The 21,587-nt window shown below is 37.0% G+C and overlaps 1 long non-coding RNA gene across 4 annotated transcripts in view; it reads left to right on the top strand.

The window, feature by feature from the left end:
- Nucleotides 1–693, top strand: part of LOC112671665 (uncharacterized) — a 35,592-nt gene extending 34,899 nt beyond the window's left edge. For all 4 annotated transcript variants that reach the window (XR_003143772.3, XR_007407718.1, XR_007407716.1 and 1 more), the window contains one exon: nucleotides 391–693. This is a non-coding gene — a long non-coding RNA (uncharacterized LOC112671665). The remainder of the gene's footprint in view (nucleotides 1–390) is intronic.
- Nucleotides 694–21,587: the final 20,894 nt, after the last annotated feature.

Genomic DNA, 21,587 nt, shown 5'->3' with positions numbered 1-21,587 from the left:
GAGAATGAGAGAGAGAAAGCATAAGTGGGGGGCAGTGGCAGAGAGAGAGGGAGAAGCAGACTCCCTGCTGAGCAGGGAGCCCGATATGGGTCCCAGGACCCTGGGATCATGACCTGAGCCAAAGGCAGGCAGACGCTTAATCAACTGAACCATCCAGGTGCTCCTGGCTTTTGCTTTCTATGTAATTCCTGTTTTCTGTTGACTCCATAGCTCTTGTTTTATATCTGCTTCAAAAGACATTATAAATTGTGTAGTCATTGATCAAACAAATTAAACTCTGTAGCGTGTGAATTATTTTCTATTATTTTCAAACTTACTTTTGGACTTATTCTTTCCTGATCTGAATGAAATGCTTGGTAGGTCTAACAGGTTTCTGATTTCTTCAATCAGTAAGGATTACCCCGAGGTCGCCACACTTAGAGGAAGTCCAGGCAAGAAGGAGAGACCCGGTGAAAGTGTTCCAATTGATACCTCTGTTGACATCACAACTGACAAATAGCATCAGCCACCAGACAAATGAGAGAAGACATCTCCAGATGATGCCAGCTCCCAGCCCTTGAGTCACCCCTAGCCATTATGTCTTCCCAACTGAGGCCCCAGACTATGAGCACAAACAAGGTATTTGAATTATGCCTTGTCCAAATTCCTGATCCACAGAATCTGTGAGCATAATAAAATGCTTCTTTAAGCTACTGATTTGGATGTAATTTGTTACAAGACAATAGTCAGTGCAACAATAGCATCCACAACTCTTTCAAAGGCATTCTCTGTAGTCTTCTTGAACAATGAAGATTGAACAATGTTGGCAGAATCAATTTCATAGTCCTTAGGATGTATTGCTTAGTGGTCTAGCACCTCAATCAGACATTATTCTTAGGCTTTGGGCCACTGGTGAAACTTAAAGACAAAAGAGCCCCATTTTAATATCTGACTATTTCACAGCCAGGATGGATCAAGCAGAAATGCCACTTCTTCCATACCGGGGTTTAATAAATTTTAAAAATGATGGTCAGGCTTGCCAAGTCTAGGGAAAGAATTTTTAGGGATATTTCAAAGCCAACAGAGGTTGCATGGTGTTTGGGGGAAGTTTGTGTGAAGAAGCTTGTGAAGGGAGCAGTCAGTGAGATTTCAAGAGGCCAGCATTCTTTCTGTAGTCCAAATCCTTGCCTTGTCTCCCCTTTAAAGTGTAGCAAATGGACCATTCTGAAATGAAATCCTATTTGTGTAATTCCCTTTTAATGTTTTCTATACCTCTTAAAAAAAAAAGCCCCCCCCCCCCCAAAGCCCACATTCTTTAGTTTTACATAGAAGATTCTTTAGGTCTAGTCCTTGCCTACCTTTTAGTCCCTACCTCTTTCTCACCAACACCCTCGAGGAAAAAGGAACCCAGGCATAGGACAGGAGTAGATGAGCAGAACTTGCCTTTCTCCTTCCCAAATCACTTAGGCCAAATATGGCAGGTGCCAGGAGGGAAAGAAGACACAGAACTGGACTGAAATGGAAATGTTAATATTTGAATTAGACTAGGTTATTAGACATTAAAACTGGATGTGACTGGAATCTACTTAAGATGTTAAAATAGGAGATTTTATAGAATATGGTTAAAAAGAGAAAAACAAAAATCATTTCATGTTTGTACTGCACTGATATTTCATATTTGTACTGTACTATTATTTGATAAATAATTTAAAAGATGTAGGCATCGTTAAGCAGAGGCAGGGCTTATGGGAGTGGTATGGGAGAGTGTAGAATATGACAAGTTGGAAAACAGGCTTATTTACATAATTTTGCTAGGAACTTGAAATTTAAATTCACATTGTAAATTGTCTAGAAGGATTTTTTTTGAATTGACTTTCTGGAAAAAAATTTGAATTCAAAGAAGTTATATGAGCTTAAGTTCTTAGGCTAGGATTTTCCCCATTGTTCACAAAGTTCTAGCATATCGGACTTTCTCAGTTTTTTTTTTTAACATTTTTTAAAAATTTAAATTCAATTTGCCAACATATAGTATAACATCCAGTGCTGGACTTTCTCTGTTTCTTAATGTGACAAGGTCTCTCTTGTCCTAGGGACTTTATATGTGCTCTGCTTAGAACAATCACCCCCCGCCCAAATCTTCACATAGCTAACCACAGTGGAATGCTGTAGGTCTGAAATTACATATTCTATTTTAGAGATAGATCTAAAATCCATCAGCATCAGTTGAGCACCTCCTTGTTATAATAACATATGCTTTCCTTTCTTCTTTTTTCTCATTATAATTTGTAATTATATATTTTTTGTTTGTTTATTTGTCTCATATATGCTTCCTCCACTTAATGGTGAGTCCTATGAGGATGAGGTGATAATTGTTTTGTCACTATATAAGCAACACCTAGCACAAGGCCTGAGATAGAGGGTATTCAATGAATATGTTTTTGAATCAATGAAGAAATCAAGATGTTTGCTTGATTATGTTAAAACTTTCACAGTATTTCTGTGAGTAGTCTATTAACAGAGAGAGGATGAATAATTTAGAAAATGGATATCTAGACAACTTCACTTTAGGTGGTATACAGCACAAATTAAAGGATAGAAGCACAGACTTGAGGCAAGGGATTTTAAAAAATTCTCCAACTAGTCTCAATGAATACAAGCTAGATATTAATTGTGGTACAGACTTCATTTCTTATGCTACTTGATTCTTCATCTCTGAGAGACCTTGAAGGATGTTGATGAAATGACCTATTCTCTATAAGAAAGCAATGATTTTGTGCAGAAAGGGATTTTTTTCCTATTTTGCTGGAAACAAATTGGGTATGGTGGAAAATGTGTAGAACTGAAATTATGGGAGATAACTCTTCACAATGATTTTGAATCAAGTATTGACTAACTATGCTTTATAAATAATAGTATAGTAATATACTGTAAAGTAAGAGTGGCATGTGAAAGGAAATAAAGGCCAAATTTTGGCATTAAGGGGTTACATACTATTTCAATACAGAGCATGTCTACATCATTATTATTAGATCCATAATAAAAACAATTTCAGAATTCACAGAATAATATGCGTCTTTGCCATTTAGGATCATACCTCAAAAGTGCCAAATGGGCTTACAAAGGAAGTTATTTTATACATTTTTGGGAAGTCAGGATTAGGTAAAGAAGAGAGTTCTAATAACCCTACATACTTATATAAGGTTACAGGGAGGAAGATTTATTTATTTATACCCACAAGTTGAGCCAATTCCCAGATGACAAATCTAGCCAGATTCCAGAGGAAACGGCTGGTGACCTTTATTTCTTGTTTGCTGCTGTTGAACCTCTGCAATTCAAAAACAAAAGTCTAACTTTTAAGTTGCCTTTGGCTGGGGCACTGGGGGACACTTCCCTGCCCCAGCTTTTTCTATGTGATATAAGGGACCTCAGCCATCTTTAACAGACATGTCCTGAAGTGTCATTTCCCATAATAACAAATAATATGACTAATATCTAACTTTGAACTCTTCATTCTGTGCCATGTGCTATGAACTAGGAGCTTTCATATGAATTATCATATTGAATCCTTATTAGATATTTCTGATGTACATATTATTATCATCATCTCCATGTTATGGATAACAAACAACTAATAAGTAGCAGAGGCCAGATCTGAACCCAGGCAATTTGATTCTAAACCCTATTTTCTTCTCTTAATGGCTGGTCATCAGGGAATTCACTCTCCACGATGGATGTAGTGCAAGCTTAATGGGCAGATTGGAAGATGAGTGCCAAATGCCAAGTGACCTGCATTAGATTGACATGAGTAGAGTGGAGCTGCCACAGGTCAGGATTGTTTGGAGATGCATAAACAATCCATATTGTTTATTCTCCATGTATACCTTACTCCCTAGGAATCCTACACCCACCCAGTTTCTCCAGATCTCATGATCAGACTTGTGGGTTGGAACTGGAGGACTGCCACTAAAGTCATTTTGTGGTGTTGTTCCTCTGACTTCTGAAAGAACAGGAGCTGGTGGACAGACTATTATTCCCACCTTCTCTACCTCTCCGGGGGTAAAGTGGCAGGGGAGAGCAGGTAACAAGCTGTCTGAGAAAAATTGTGGGTACGGTGGGCTACTCTTTCACCACCATTTTTGGGACCTTGTACTGAACTCAAATCCCCTGAGAATCACCCCTCAATAAAAGGCTATACTCGTTCAACAGTTTTTTTTGTTTTTTTGTTTTTTTGTTTTTTTTTTCTGAATCATTAATGCAGCAGGTTCTGGGAAATCGTCCTTGCCTACACAGGTACTTTTGTGCCAAAAGTTTTTAAGTTGAATATAAGTAATTATTTGTTTTGAAATTTGAATAAATTTCAATTTGATGTTAGCTTGTTTTTATTACAGCAGGACATACAAAAACCTACTATTTCCACTTTTTAAGATTTTTCTTTTCTTTCTTTTTTTTTTTTTTTTTGGAGCTCTAACTTTTTGAAAAAGGTTATAGGGAGAATTAATTAATTATATAGATGAATAGGGGGATCCCTGGGTGGCTCAGCGGTTGAGCACCTGCCTTCAGCCCAGGGCGTGATCCTGGAGACCTGGGATTGAGTCCCATGTCGGGCTCCCTGCATGGAGCCTGCTTCTCCCTCTGCCTGTGTCTCTGCCTCTCTCTCTCTCTGTGTCTCATGAATAAATAAATAAAATCTTAAAAAAAATATATAGATGAATAGTTTTTTCCCCATAGTCTTTATGAATTGTGAACATTAAAATAAAATTAGAGTTAAAAAAAGTAAATCATGTCATTCTAATTTGAATGAAAGAGGTTTTTGTTTGCCAATATAGAAAGTTTTTTGATGGTTTTATTATTTTAATGTGTAAAATGTTAAGGACAAATAAAAAACTAAAACATTCCCCATAAAATAGCTGTACTTGAAGCAAAATAGCAAAAAATCATGGAAGATTGGCTCAAATAAAGCAATTTCCATAGCAAGGGTCAAAGACATCAGTCCAGTAGGAGAGTGGCCCTATACTCCTGACTGTGGTCCCTGCTGCTGGACACCCCATATCATGTCACCCTGCTGTGTTGTCTCAGAATGTCTGAGAATGTCTCTCCTTGTTTCTCCAAGGAATTCGGTTACCAGGCCCTTCTCTCCAGTTCTCTGACACTTAAGATTTTGAGTTATATTTAAAGTTGCTACTACCATACAATGGAGGACCTTACTGAAAACTGTAGACTCTCAAGTAGTGCAGTCATAAACTTCCTTTTTCACAATTAGATCCTGAGAAAAATAACAGCAGTGCTCTTCTGCTTTTACATCCTTCTCCTCTTGACAAAATAGAAACCTAGATTTGTTATAGATTGGTTCTACTTCCTGTTGCAACTGCACACGATCAGTGTCATATGTGCACACTGAATTCTGCTTCCCTCAGCAGTTAATTTCTGAGAGTTTTAGATTCACAGCAGTTGCACCTTATGCATTGACTAATGAATCAGTTATGAAATTGTTTTCCCTATTTTTCCCTGATGGGAAGTAATTTATTTATTTATTTTTTATTTTTTTATTTTTTATTGGTGTTCAATTTGCCAACATATAGAATAACACACAGTGCTCATCCCATCAAGTGCCCCCCTCAGTGCCCGTCACCCAGTCACCCCCACCCCCCGCCCACCTCCCTTTCTACCACCCCTTGTTCGTTTCCCAGAGTTAGGAGTCTCTCATGTTCTGTCTCCCTTTCTGATATTTGGGAAGTAATTTAAAACATTTCTTGACATATTTGAATATAGCTTTAAGAAAATTCATGAAACTTAAAAGGAATTTTACTTTTGCAACGGACAGTTTGGGCTATTTTCTTTCTCAGTTTTATTCTTTCCCCCAAGTTTTAGTCTCTAAGTCTCATTTCTTTGGATAACTTAAAGTAGCCGGGATGGACTTATCCATTAGGTATAATAGACACAGTATATAGGAGCCCTGACACTTTCAGTGATCCACAAAGATATTTTAAACTCAGATGAAAATGTGAGTAAAATAATAATATTTAATAATTAATCCAGTTTAGGGGTGCCTGGCTGGATTAGTTGGTGGAACATGCTACTCTTGATCTCAAGTTCAGGAGTTCAAGCCCCATATTGGGTGTGGAGCCTTCTTGAAGAAAATTAATCCAGTTTGGAATAGATTTGTCTTTATTTTATATATGATATAAATATAATGGAGGAAGAGACCCATGAAAGTAAAAGTGCCCAAAGCCCATGAGTCATAACACACTGAAAATAGCTGGCTGCTGTAGAGCAAATAAACATCTTAAATGGCAACCGTTTTTGACATTCTTCAGAGTTTTTAATGTTTGGTGGCTTTCATGATCTGTTTCATTGCTGGCTAGGTTATACAATTTACTGGTCGTAAATTAAAACTAGTAGAGTGTAAAAATCGGAGTTATATAAGTCTCGGACAAGAAATAGACTTCAGATATTGATCTAGTTTCCTGATTTGGTTTTAGTCTTTCTTTAACACAGTTTTTCTTTTCTTAAAACAAGATACTGACTTTACTGTCATTGGTGTTGCCCTTGTTTTTTTTTTTTTTAAACCAAAACCCTGGCGCCATCTGCTGGTAGTTCTAAGAACAGTTTTATATGCTTAGAGGAAGGAAAACCGAGTTGAATCGTAAACCTATGTGATTTACAGAACTAAGAGTGCCAGCACACACTACCCTCTTTTCTTTTGATGATTTGGTGCCTTGTTTTCTCTATTCTGTTGATTAAAAGTCAGGTTTCTATTGAATCATAATCTCCAAATCGCAATCCATATTTTTTCCCTTAAATTTGTCTTTTCAATTTATGATTGAACTATGTATCTTTTCATCAATAGCTTGATTACAGATGCTGTTAAACCATCTCCTTGGACAATACCTTGTACAGTTCAAGAAGTCTACCTCTGCTTCATCTCTCATGGGACACTTCTCCGTCTCACATTTTCTAATATTCTAGAAACTGCCTTCTGTGTCCACATCTTCTGCTTTTTTTTTAGTCCAACTCATTTATCTAATTCTCATCTTTATAATCTATCCTTTACTCTATGGAAATTTTCTGACTGTCCTTTTTCTGGCTTCAGAACTTCTTCTTGACTATATTGTGCTTTGCTGGCTGGGTATTTCCTGACTTAATAGTCAAATGCTGTGTTCTCTTAGGGACCTAGAGTCTCAGTTTGGATAAGTCCTTGGTTTACCAGTAGTTCCCATACTGGCTGCTAATCAGAGTGCCTGGGCCGCTTCTTGAAGTCCAGATGTCCAGATCTTTCCCCAAGGGATTTGATTCAGTGAGTCTGCTGGAGGTCCTGGGAATCTACATTTTGATAAAAACATTAGGAGGTTTCTGGTGCAGCTGTTGTTCTTAGGATCCACAAACCCGCAGGGTAAACCTCTCTTCTGAGGACTCAAGGCTCCATATAAGAAGCCCAAGTTACACCTGTGGTCTTATATTTTGCCATATCTACCTGTCATTCTTATGCATACATTTTCCTTCTTCATCATTGTTTCTTTTCTTGTCCCTTTCCAGCTGTAAAATTTCTTCCCATCTTTTAAATCTCAAATCAAATATCACCTACTTTTTGGGGGTATTTCTCTTACCCTCTTCCTGTTTTCCCTTTTCATGGAGCAAAATTAGTCTGTTCCTTATCTGTGCCACTATATTTTATTAGAGCCCATAGTACATAGATTCATACCCAAATCCAGATATTCATGGAAACCTAGGAAATAAATATAGGACACCTAAATGAAAAATCACCTATGTGATTTTTCAAAACACATCCCATAGAGCTCTTGCCTCAGAGTCATCTACGGTTTATGATCACTGAAACATTCCCACACCAACTCTGTTGAATCAAAATCTCGGGGAGGGGGGTACAGTCTGCAACCAGTAAAACAAATATTGCATATCAATCTCTTCTGTCCTTTAGAATTTGGGAACTATTGCTTTATCAATTGCAGAAAATCAAGACATTACCTGAAATGGCAATTTCTCCATGAACTGCATTAATCAACAAGACATTTGCCAGAAGGTCAGAGCACTCATAGCTTTATCGCAACAAGGCTAAGGGATTTGCTTCTGTTATCAGTGTTGTAGTTAATGGTAGTGGTACCAGAACTTAATTTAGTTTAATTTTTAAAGATTTATCTATTTATTTGAGAGAGAAAGTGGGGGGGGGGGCAGAAGGAGAGGGAAGGAAAATCCTTAAGCAGTTTCCATGCTGAGTGTGGACCCTGACATGGGGCTTGATCGCAGGACACTGAGATCATACCTGAGCTGAAATCAAGAGTCAGACGCTAAACTGACTGAGCCACCCAGGTGCCCCCAGAACTTACTTTTTTTTAAAGTTGATTTTCTTTTAATTAGGCTTCCCAATTAAAAAAAATGAGGTAAAAGAAAATAATCTTGAGAGCAGCAACTTATTTATTTATTAAACTGTAGATCTCTTCCCAAAACCTTAAAACTCCCTGGGTTTATAGTATGTCTGAATCCTAAATTTAAGAAAATGATCTGAGTAATAGTTATTGTTATCTTCATTTTTTCCTTATGCTTTTTTTTTTTTTTTGAGAACAGGGACTGCTTCTTATTCCTCCTCAGTCTTTTTTAAATTATTTTATTTTATTTTATTTTTCCTCAGTCTTTTTAATGTCAAGTTTCCATGTATCTTGTAAAAGAACATTCTCATTTTTTATCTTGGGGGAGTTTATTAGGTAAATAGGATTAAATATCTTCTTAAGGTTCTTTTGTGAACAATACTGGGAACACTTTGTATTCTCTTTCTTGGACCAGTGCCCTACTGAACTCATTTTCCCATTTACTCTTATAACAATGCAAACAATAGAAACCCGTCAATTAAATGGACACACATTTTAGACGATAAAAAAATAATAAAACCAGAAAAAACCTGATTTGACAATTCAATAAAGCCTCTAATATTTTTAAGTACCTACTATGTGCCAAGAGAATCACAAAGAACCAGTCATAGTCCCTGTCTTTGAGAATTTGCAAACTATATGGTGAAAAACATGTTCATATGTAGCCATCATACAAGTGGAGATGAAAAATCTCTTCATATCTACTTTTAAGCCAATTATTGTTGGATTGCATTTGATAGTATTTGCTACTGATAGATAATTTAGAAGATTATTTTAGTATAAGAGCAAAATGGGTTTGATGACTGAACCTGAGAATATCGCAGAGTACTTAACAGGCGATGGCAATGGTAGATTTGCCCACGTTTTTCCAGCAGCTATTTTTTTCCACTGTAAGGGCTCATTCAACTTGTCACTGTGGGAGCAAAGCAGATCCTATGTTCTCAAAGAACTAGCTCTTCAGAGAATACCTGACGATGTTGAGGTGAACATGCCCTGTGTTTTTTTTCTCACCTGTAACAATCAGGTAAATCTCTCCATCTCTTCTTGGGTGGAGTGAGAGAAGGGGAAAAAGAGGGCTGGTTACAGTATTTGAATGTCCTGAAAACAAAGGAAATATCAAGAGTGAAGAAGAAGTTATTCCTTTCTACTAGTGTCTATCCCTGGAGCATTCTTTGTGATCAGAAGATAGCAGAATGGCCCATGTTGAGTCATACAGACACCCCCAAAAGTAATGTAGAGTCCACACTGCCTTAATTTCATGGATTTAACAAAATCTAGATGCAAATATCACAAGCAGGGGAAACTGAGCCTGAGGGCAGAAACAACAAACTTCTACTGGTTGGTTATTTTTATAAGTTTATATTGGTTATTGGTTATAAGTTTAATTGGTTATTTTTATAAGTTTATATTGGTTATTTTTATAAGTTTAATTTTCTCATGTGTGAGTCTTTGGCCATGTGCATCCAGGAGGTGGCCCAGTCAGGTTAGGGGAAATGACAGCGGAATCTGTTGAGTCTTTTATACCCTGAATATAATCTTCTCAAACCCTAGCATGATTGTTTTGGATGGTTGTAAACAGAGAGCCATTCCACCTGAATTTGACATTGTGTATTGTAATAACATTTTTTTCCTAATAAAGTTTCTTTCAAGCCCTTAGTGCTTAGTCTAGAAGTAATAAATAATAAAAATGTATAAGCACATGCCTATATGCCTTTAAGAAGTCTTGTGACCTGGATTTAGTATCAGATATCCTGGTAAAATTTGTACTAAAATACTAATGCTTAGTCCATAGATTCTATGTAATGATAACTAGACATCCTACGGTATATGTTTTTTCCAACACCATCAAGTAATTAACTCAATTCTGATTCTATTTACCTGGAAATAGTATCAGGTCCCACAGGTTAAGGGCTCAATTCCACAAGTCTCCCTCCCCTCCTCTGCCCCTTTAGATACCAGTTGCAAGTCCAGGATGTCACCTATGCTTCTGACTCACGAGTTATATTTCAGAGGTTACCCAAATTTCCTTGGGTTCAATTAATTTGATAGAGAGGCTATCAAACTAAAAGAAACATTTTACTTACTGCAGCCAGTTTGTTATAATATAACTCAGGAATAGCTGGATAGAAGAGATGCATGGGGCAAAGTATGTGAAAAGGAGTATGGAGAGCCCATGCTCTCTTGGTGTGCAACTCTGCCAGAATCTCTGCATGTTCACCAACCCAGAAGCTCTCTGAACCTATTATTTTGAGTTTTATGGAGGCTTTATTACACAGACATGATTGATTATATCATCAGCCTTTGACAAGTGATTCATCTTCCAGCCCTCTTCCTCCCTCTGCCGCCCCCAGTGATCTGCAGGGAGGACTAAAGCTTCCAATCCTCTAATCATGGTTTGTTCCACTGGCAAGTAGCCTTCATCCTTATGTACCTTCCAAAAGCATCTCAGGTGACTTAATATAAACACAGGTGTGGTTAGAAGGGATTTGTTATTAATATCAACACCTCTGTATGGCTCTTATCATTCTGGAAATTTCAAGGATTTTAGGGGCTCTGTGCCAGAAATAGGGATGAAGTTCACACACACACACACACACACACATATATATATATACATATATATATATTATAAATCACAATATTGCACATGCCATATGCTCAGATGCATTCATGCAAGAACGTGAAGGTAAGTCTAAAGATGCAGTCTGGGAAGAGAACTCTGTGATGGGCATCCAGGAAGTGCCAGGCTATTATCTCAACATTGCTTTCCCTGAAGTATGACTATGATGAAAGGGAAAGATAATTCAGGACTTTGACCTCACCAGGGGTAATGTTGAATAAATGCCAATTATTAATCACAACTCCTGAGGATACTTTGTGTTGGCTATTCTCTCATACTGCTAGTAGAAGCATAACTTAAGTCTTCTGGAGGACAATTTTATAATATATATCAAAAGCTGTAACTATTACACGTTTGAGACATAAATTCCACTTCTAGAAATTTATTCTAAGGATGTGTCGACACATATTTTGTGGTACTGCCTAGCCCGTGCTCTCCTTCTCTAGACCCTTGAGCGGGGGAGACCCCCATGTCAGAATGTTTGAGGTGGAGAGAAAGTCAGTAGGTACAAGGAAGAGAAGAGTTAAGTAGAGAGGACTTCCAGGCTATGATACATCTTTCTCTGTGTCAAAAAGATAGATTGTGAGGAGATATATGAAAGAACATGACTGATCCAAAAACAAGACAAACACCTCCATGGACCACAACAAGAACAGAAGAACCAAAGTCATGAACAAGGATGAAGTCAAAGGCTTGCCAGACATAAGATCCCAATGTGGCCACAAGGGCAGGAGAAGGTGAGGGATTATGGAAAAGACGTAGATCCTTGTCACCACCCAACCCATTATACTGAAGAAGCCTCCTTTTGCAGCCAGAATATAGTAAGCATTCTCTAAGGACAGAGCACTCAAGTGAGAGAGATGGAGTAGAAGTACTAACTAGACATTTTTGGAGTTGATAAGGAGTGAATGAATGGGATTGAAGGTAGCCCTGAACAGGGTTTCCCATTGCAAACGCGTGGAATAAGAATGTATGTGAGAAAAAGAAAACTAAAAAATGTGGGACATAGGATTTGTAAGGAAAATAGTCTAGTCATTAGTTATAAGACATCTAACAGTTTCTTTTTTTTTAAGATTTTATTTATTCATGATAGACAAAGAGAGAGAGAGAGGCAGAGACACAGGCAGAGGGAGAAGCAGGCTCTGTGCCAGGAGCCCGATGCGGGACTCGATCCCGGGTCTCCAGGATCGCGCCCTGGGCCAAAGGCAGGCGCCAAACCGCAGAGCCACCCAAGGATCCCCCCATCTAGCAGTTTCTTACAAGAATAAACTAGAACCTACTGTATCTTTTATAGTTTATCTAATATGAATATTAATAGTAAACTCTCATGTGCACACGTAGAGGCAGAGATAAGTGAGCATGAGTGTCCTTTGAAAGAAGCAACTGAGATGCAATTGCTGGTGATTTTATAGCTCCCCTGTTTCTCATCGGGCTAATTACAAAGGTTGTGGGTTTTTTTTTTTTTTAAGATTTTATTTATTTATTCATGATAGTCACACAGAGAGAGAGAGAGGCTCAGAGACACAGGCAGAGGGAGAAGCAGGCTCCGTGCACCGGGAGCCCGACGTGGGATTCGATCCCGGGTCTCCAGGATCGCGCCCTGGGCCAAAGGCAGGCGCCAAACCGCTGCGCCACCCAGGGATCCCAAGGTTGTGGGTTTTGTGCAGTAGTTCTGGATCCTTAAGTCGCACTTCTTTACCTAAGCAGATTTTAGTGGATTTTTGTTCATTACAACAAGAGGAGCCTTGGCTAAGCCAGGAAATAATGGATCTGAACCCAAATTTTATGAAGAGGAAGTTTGCTAAGGAACTATGTTTAACAATGGAGAATTGGAAACAATCTAAATACACCAAATGGGGTGAAGTTGAGTAAATAGTGCGGTCATATACTGGAATGGCATCCAGCCATTAAAGAGCATATTTTCAGAGACATTAAAGATTGGGCAAAAGTACATGACATGTTATATAGGAGGGAAAGGCCCTATGTTTTTCATGGTTCTCTTCCTCTGATGTCCTGCTTCCTCTGAGATTGCAATTTCTATTATGTTTCACTTCTTACCATTTCCCTTAATTTTCTTAAAACACAACTCATACATACACTCATGTAGGTAAGACTTTATTAATTTTTCTGAAGTCTAATGAGGTTATATTCAAGGGTAGAAGGGGGGTTTGCACAATAGGCTAGCATGACACAACGTGGCAACAATGTAAGAGTGAGTATTAGACATTCTTCTTCTTAAATGTGTCTCGGGAATTCTTAATGCTTGGAACCTCTCAAAGGCATTGCCATTCTAGGGTCTAGCCTTCTCCTATCTTGATAGAAACTTTCTCTTTTTCACCAGCCTCCTTTTTCCCTTCTCCTGCCCCTGGCTCCTTTACTCCTCTCTTAAGCTGCTACGTTGCCCAGGGAATCTCAAAATTCTTTTACTTATTGTGCAAGGCAATAGAATTTTTCATTTTTCTGCTTTCCCTACTATGTCCCGGGGCTTATTACTTTACAGTGAAATACTCCATTAAGGAGAAAAATAGTTCTCTTCTCTAATAAAACCTCTGCTTTCATTTTTCAAATAATATCTCTTTGTTCTACTATATCTACACCTCCTATCACCAGCCCCCAACTCCCTACAAAGAAGACTGCAAAGATGTAAACAAAAACAAAATAGTGTTTATCTCTGAATGGTGAGGATTATTTCTCTTCTTTATTCTTTTTCTATCTCTAAATTTCCACAGTGTGTGTGTGTGTGTATTATACATAACTATTATATATAATCTTTAAAAATCAGGAAAAAAGGTATGAAAATTAGAATTCTGGAAATGTATTAAGGAGGCAAACTGCTGAATAAAAGCTTCAAATATTTTAGGAGCTTAAAGCCATATAAAATAATTTATTGCTCTCACAATAGTTTTACTTGGGTATATCTGGTATCCATCACATGGTGACTTAGGGAACTATCTGGTGGCTCTACCATTTTCTAGGGTCCTAGATTCCTCTACTGAATCTTCTAAATCTAGCAAACAGAAGAAATAAGTGGTAGAAGACTGACAGGAAGTGATTTTTAGGGACAAGGCCCTAAAGTGACATATTTCATTTCTACTTACATATTGTTGAGAAATGAAGTCTAGCTGTATGGTCAGGAGGCAAAAACAGGTAAAAAGATAACTTGCTGAAAGAGGAATGTCTTAGGCTTTAGACGCAAACCTAGGTTTGAGTCTCAGCTCCTCAAGCGAGGTAATAGATTGCTTTTTATTTTCTGTTTATTTATTTTTTGGGGGACACCTGAGTCGCTTGATGGTTGAGCATCTGCCTTTGGCTCAGGGTGTGATCCTGGGGTCCGGGATCGAATCCCATGTCAGGCTCCTTGTGGGGACCCTGCTTCTCCCTCTGCCTATGTCTCTGCCTCTCTCTCTCTTTCGCTCTCTCATGAATGAATAAATAAAATCTTTAAAAAATAGACTACTTTTTAGAATTTAGAATTAAATAATCAACACTGAAGAAAAACTAATTGAGGAACTGTTAGTACTTGACACCCACAATTTTAGGTGCAGTTAATACAGAGATGAAAAAAAATCTCTCCCTGAAAGGAGAGCAATATTATAGTAAGTAGAAGAGCACACATTTCTCTCCTCTATGAATGTGAGAACATTGCAATATAGTGGAGTGAGTGGACAATAGATGTCTGTGTCAAGACTCTCTGGTAGCATAGGGGTGTATGTGTGATCAGTCCAATGAGAGATGGGAATGAGGAGCTTGAAAAGCTTCTCAGAGGGGGTTTCTTATTAACTTGGACTTGAAAGACAAATGGGTGCTCATCAGGAAAGTGGTGTTTGAGGAAGAGCATTTCTTCTTAAGGAAAAGCATGTACAAGTCATGGGAGGTGAAAAAGATCATGATCAGGAACCTCTGAACAAAAGAAATCAAAGAAGAACAATAAAAATTCCATTGTATGTGTGAGTCAGCCAAATCTCAAATAATAAATATCCTGAAAAGTTCATCTTTGAGGAGATGAATCATTTCTCCTTTGGGGTTATGGGGATAATAAGCATTCAGGGAAGGAGGAAACACAGTTACAAATAAGGTCAGGGATCACTGGAAAGAGAACACATTCCCTTTCTGGATAAGTTGCTATGGTATTCTCTTATACCTTAATAATGCTGGGACCTTACCAAGAAATTTCACCATGATTTTTTTTTTTGAGAGAAGTAGGGTTTATATATTTTTAAAAATATTTTATTTATTTATTCATGAGAGACACACACAGAGAGAGGCAGAGACATAAGCAGAGGGAGAAGCAGGCTCCTCACTGGGAGCCCGATGCGGGACTCGATCCAGGCATTCCGGGATCACGCCAAAGGCAGACGCTCAACCACTGAGCCACCCAGGTGTCCCGAGAAGTAGGGTTTATTTTAAGTAACAAATTACCTTGCCTTTCTCTGGAATATGAAATATCAATGGTGTGCCTGGGTGGCTCAGTTGGTTAAACTCTCTGCTTAGGTCATGATCCTAGGGTCCCAGATCAAGTCCCATGTTAGGCTCCCTGCTCAGTGAGGAGTCTGCTTCTTCCTCTCCCTCTACTCAACTCCTCTATTTCAAATAAATAAAATTCTTAAAAAGGAGGGGGGACCTGTGTGGCTCAGTGCTTGAGCATCTGCCTTTGGCTCAGGTTGTGATCCCAGGGTTCTGGGATCAAGTGCCACATCTGGCTCCCTGCAGGGAGCCTCCTTCTCCCTCTGCCTATGTCTTTGCCTCTCTCTGTGTCTCTCATGAATAAATAAATAAAATCTTAAAAAAAAAGACACGTGAATGGGACTAGCTACACAACAAGAAACAGGTTAGGTGAGTTTGTGAGGTAAGTAATGCAGGTGTGTGTACTTAAAAAACCCACAAACTTCTTTTGAGCATGTGCATAATAGAAATATACTGTTTATAAACCTCAACTTTGAATGGTGCACTCATGGAGTGTTCATATACATATTTATTTAAAATTCAAGCCATGTTGAATTTCCAGGACTATGTTCTAGATTAAGTGGATTTTTCCATCTTACTGCAGTGAGCCCACATGAAGTATTGAGTAAGACCGTGGCACATGCTCAGTGTGTTAATCAATTTCCCTTTCCACACCAAAGCTTACCTTTTAGGCTTTTGAGAAGCCATGTGATAGTGAGTAATCAATATGTATGGGGAAAAAAGATGAAAACACAAAGCAGTAACAATCATGTTGGACTCAAATAGACATCATTTCTGGTACTCATCTACCTAATAGAAACTCTGCTGTCATCTTAATTATCCTTTCCCACAGCCTTTCTATCTGCTAATTATTAAAGTGCTATAGCCTTGTGCCATCTATATCTATTCAGCAAGATTTTAAATGTGAAACACATTACCATGGATAGATTTAATTTGTTTATGACTCACTTAGCCTTGTTTTTCTTTTTTTAAATATTTATTTATTTTAGAGAGAGTGCACTCAGGCATGTGTGAGAGCGGGAGGGGCAGAGGAAGAGAATCTCAAGAAGACTCTGCTGAGTGCAGAGCTGTGAGGGACTCTATCTCATGTCCCTGATTGACCTGAGCAGGAATCAAGAGTCTGATGCTGAACTGACTGAGCTACCCAGGTGCCCCTCAATTAGCTTTTTTTGTATGTAGAATAAAATATTTATGCAAACTATTTTGTTTTTTTTAAACATATTTTTATCTTTTTTTAAAATTTTTTTTCATTTATTTATGATAGTCACACACAGAGAGAGAGAGGCAGAGACATAGGCAGAGGGAGAAGCAGGCTCCATGCACTGGGAGCCCAGCGTGGGATTCGATCCCGGGTCTTCAGGATCACGCCCTGGGCCAAAGGCAGGCGCTAAACCGCTGCGCCACCCAGGGATCCCTATGCAAACTATTTTGTTAATAAACACTAGGTAACAGTCATCTTGTATTTTAAATTCTATGAAGTTGGAAGTTCTTAGGTGTTCTGGAACTCTGTTTCTGTTTTTTATATGTAAAAGATGAATTTTAAGATCCCTTTCAACTTGGTTTTGCTTAAACTGTTCTACTTTTTCCTTAAGAAATGTGAATAGTCATGTCACATTCAGTATAATCATTTATATTAGGGTTCCTCCCATAATGTTAATAGTAATTTTATGAAATTTGTAAAATTATCAGCACTTTTTGCTTATCTGAATTTTCTAAATTGTATATGGTTAACATCTATTTATTTTATAAGATTTAAAAAATTGGCAATATATATATAACATACTATTTACCATTTAATCATTTTTCAGTGTACTGTTCAGCAACATTAAGTATACTCATATTGTTGTGCAACCATCACCACCATCCATCTCCAGAATTTTCTTATATTCCCAACTTGAAACTTCATATACATTAAACAACTCCCCATTCCCAGTCGCTGATATCTACCATTCTATTTTCTGCTTCTATGGATTTGTCTACTGTAGGTACTCATATATATGGAATCATGTAATCTTTGTCTTTTTGTGACCAGCTTATTTCATTTAGCATTTCTTTAAAGTTCATATTGTAGCATGTATCAGAATTTTATCCCTTTTTAAGGCTGAATAATATTCCATTGAATGAATATACCCCATTTTTGTTTTTCCATTTGTTGATGGATATTTGGGTTCTTTCTATCTTTTGGCTATTGTAAATAATGCTGTCATTTGTGTAATGCTGTACATTGGTGCACAAATATCTCTTTGAGCTTTTGTTTTCAATTCTTTTCTATATACCCAATATTAGAAGTGGAATTACTGAACTATTGGTAATTTCATGTTTAATCTTTTGAGGAATCACCATACAATGCCAGTTTTGAGCATCAAGATATGCTGCCTGGTTTTACTCTTCAAAGAAGACACCTATCTAGCATAGGCAAGGAGTTTCAAGGCAAACTGAGGTGATACCTTTGTTAGTAAATTAGTGGTGTATAGCTATCACTAGAAAGGGTCTGATCCAATGCTTTGAGCTTATTTTGAGCTTATTTATTTTTGTGTTGGCTTCACCACAATGTGTCTTTAAAAGCACATCTATGCATACACCATAATTACAATCCACATTTTTGGCTTATATGCTGTCTATGAGAAACATTAACAGTCCCTGATTCATTTTCCTTTCCTTAGCTATGCAGCTCTTTGTGTTAATAACCTTTACAACTCTTTTAATTCCCTAAATGTTTCTAACCTAATTATTTGGCTGAGATATGTCTCCTTTCTTACGTTAGCATTGTTGCTAAATATCATTAGGAAGCCCTAGTAAGTATCAGTCCTCTGGACATAATACTTAACATAATGAGAACTTAACACAATGAAGACTTATTTAGGAGGACTTGAAAAGAGGACTCTTTCGGGCTTAATAGCATTACTTCCAATACAATAACACATAATTGAACACTTTATTTGAAGTCCAGCTACATTTGTTTAGCTAAATTTTTTCCTTAAGATTTACATTATTATTAGTTTAGAGCATCTTTCCACATGATGATGTCTGTAGAAATAGAAATACCAGCTGAAACTTACCTCAGGAATTTAACTTAAATGTATTCTATGGTAGAACTATTGGATGACCAGTCAAGCCTACTACTTAGTATTCATGAAAGAAAAAGTAAATAAATAAAGAGAGGAAGAGGAGCTCATTTTCTTTGATGGGAGTTTCATTTGGTAAATTCATAATACAACATTTTAAAAATGTTATTTTTTCTTTTCTTTTCTTTTCTTTTTATTTTATTTATTTTATTTAGACATCCAAGGCAGACACTTTGGTGGACAATGCATTATAGGAATAGAAGAGTATTGAAAAAGATAAACCTTTAAAACTCTGTGGTAAAGAACCAAAATCATATTTTCTGGAAAAAAGGCACATGTAAAATCAATGAAAAATTAATTTTTAATATATTATTAAAATTTCTCACTAAAAATGGACATTCCATTATCATATTTTTACATCACATTCATCATCTTTTCATCAGGGAATTTAAGTGGTATCAAAGTCCTAGTTTGGATGTGAAGTTGAAGTTGGTCTGGCTAAGCTTCCTTCTGGTAAAGAAAACTTTTTCCGCGGCATGTTAAAGTAGTTATATTCAGGAATGAAGATCACTGTAGATGTTTGATCTACTACACAGTATATTGCTTTGAAACAAGTCAATAGACCAAATTAACATTTGTCATATAGGTACTCAATAAATGGAAGAGATTTCAAAATATTTGTAGATATATAAAACAAAACTTCTAAAGTTTCCTTTTAGGAATAGCCTATAACTTGGTTTAATGGGCAATAATCTGAAAATTAAGTGTTTCAGAGGAGGAAAGAAACTTCAAGAAATGTCTATTTCCCACAGTGAACAGGGTCAATTACAAATTGGGATAATTCTCTAAAGGAATGGAACATAGTTTGTTGAAAGTGTTTGACAAAGGAAGTGATCAAGCTTGGGCAGCAAAAATGATTTCTCCTAAGAAAATTATATAGGCACTGTAATTTAAAGATGAATAAGATTTAACAAGGTGCATACAAATAGAATGAGGGTAAGATGAGAAAAATAAGATGTGAAATGTAAACCATTAGGTAGGAAAAAGGGTCAGGAACTATGGGATTGGGAGATGTTTTTGGTTGTGTTGTTTTAAAAAATGAATGAAAGTTAGTTGAAGACAAATTTCAAAGTAGGGCTGTGGAGAGATTTACTCAAGTGTATGGAAGCCGCTGGAATTGAGGAGGTCAGATAGAGTTGGTAGAGTATACTGAAGTCCTGGAATTGAAGACACTTCAAATCTCTTTGAAGCTAGGATTTTTAAAGGAATTTTTCTCCCCCAAAGATAATGAAGTAACATAGAGGCAGAAAATCACATAATCATGTACTAAATAGATTAAGAATAATGATAGGGTGATCCTCCAAAGTAGTAGATAGCAAAATTTCCCCTTTTATGTTAATTTAATTACAGTTTTTTAAAATTTATTTTTATTTTTTTTCAGTTTTCTTATTATAGGAACAGTCACAAATCCGTTTGTGTATTGTATGCATTCATATATTAAAATGAAAACCATTGACATTATGGAAGGGAATTTTGAAATAATAAACCAGTTTATTTATTTATTTAATAAAATAAAACTGAATGTTTTTACAGTGATTTATCCTTTATAAAACTAATATACTTTTTTGTTTCTCCAGTATCTTTATTGCTATAGCCTGAGCCAGTGATCAGCACTACTATAGTGTGATGTATTTGTAATGAAACCACGATAACCTCAATGTTGAAATTACATTAACAGAGCATCAAATTCAATTAATATAATTATGAATCAAGGTCATAGTCTGATATGCTTCATATCGAACATGCTGAAATAATGTGAATAAAAGAGGAAAAGGTGGTGAAGTTCAGAGGTACTCGAAATGTAATGTATGTAGATGGAAAGAGAAAAGAGATGAAGTGAAGGAAGAAAAAATTCTTTCTGCTTCTTACCGATCTTGTTTAAGAAGGAAAGCTGAACCTTCTCATTAAGCTATAGCCAGTTTGTTTTAATATTTGTTTCTTGGTGATCCTCAGAAAACTTTGGCCAATAGGATTTGGTAACTTCTCATAATAAAACATATTATATAGTGATTCTGGTCACAAGTTACAGTGTGTGATGGTGGGATGGGTATGAGATTTCCCACACCATGAAGCAGCTGGATGTCTGACAATTCAACTCGATTCTGACACTGTCTATACAGAGATTGCATCCGATCCCACAGGTTAGTGACTCAGTTCCACAAGACTGTCCTCCACTTCAGATGTCAATTGCAAACCCAGGTTGATACCTATGCTTCTGACCTGCCAGCTGTAAATCAGAGATTCTCCTGACCTCTTCTGGGGTTCAATTAACTTGCTAGAGTGGCTCACAGAACTCAGGAAACCAGTTTATTTGCTAGATTACTGGTTTATTACATAGGATATCAAAGGATACAAATTAGTAGCCAGGTAAAGAGTTAAGTAGGGTGAGGTCCTGAACAAAGGAGCTCCTGTCCTCATAGAGTTTGGGACCCAGCAAGGTGGCATGTGGAAGCATCTGGTTCATCAACCTGGAAGCTCTTTGAACCTTGTCCTTTTGGGTTTTTATGGATGCTTCTTTACATAGGCATGATTGATTAAATCATTGACCATTGATATTGAACTCAATTTCCAGCCTTTCTTCCTTTCCCAAGAAAGAGACTGAAAGTTTCAATACTCTAATCACGTGGTTAGTTCTCCTCGTGATCAGTCCCCATCCTTAGGTACTTTCCAAAGTCACTTCATTAATATGTACTTAGGTGTGATTGAAAGGGGTTTGTTATGAATATCAAGACAACTTTATCATTCTTATAATGATAAAAGGATAGGATGGTAGGATATTCCAAAAGATATGTGCGGGAATGTGGATAAAGATCAAACACACTATGTTTACTTTTTCTTTCTGACACTTGAAAAAGTATGCATATATATTAGGTCTCTTTTCTACCAAATTCAATTAAAAGTGAAGAGCAGGAATCAGATCTGAATGAACACAAGTGTGCTTGTGAAATTCTTTTATTGAGATACCATTGATGTAGAAGTTGTTTATGTGTTTATCATCATTGTTATTATTTTATCTTGCTA

This window comes from Canis lupus, chromosome 32, assembly GCF_003254725.2.
Source record: "Canis lupus dingo isolate Sandy chromosome 32, ASM325472v2, whole genome shotgun sequence".
NCBI lineage: Eukaryota > Metazoa > Chordata > Mammalia > Carnivora > Canidae > Canis > Canis lupus.
The sequence above is the reverse complement of the archived record's forward strand: the minus strand, read 5'-3'. Positions and strand labels throughout refer to the sequence as shown.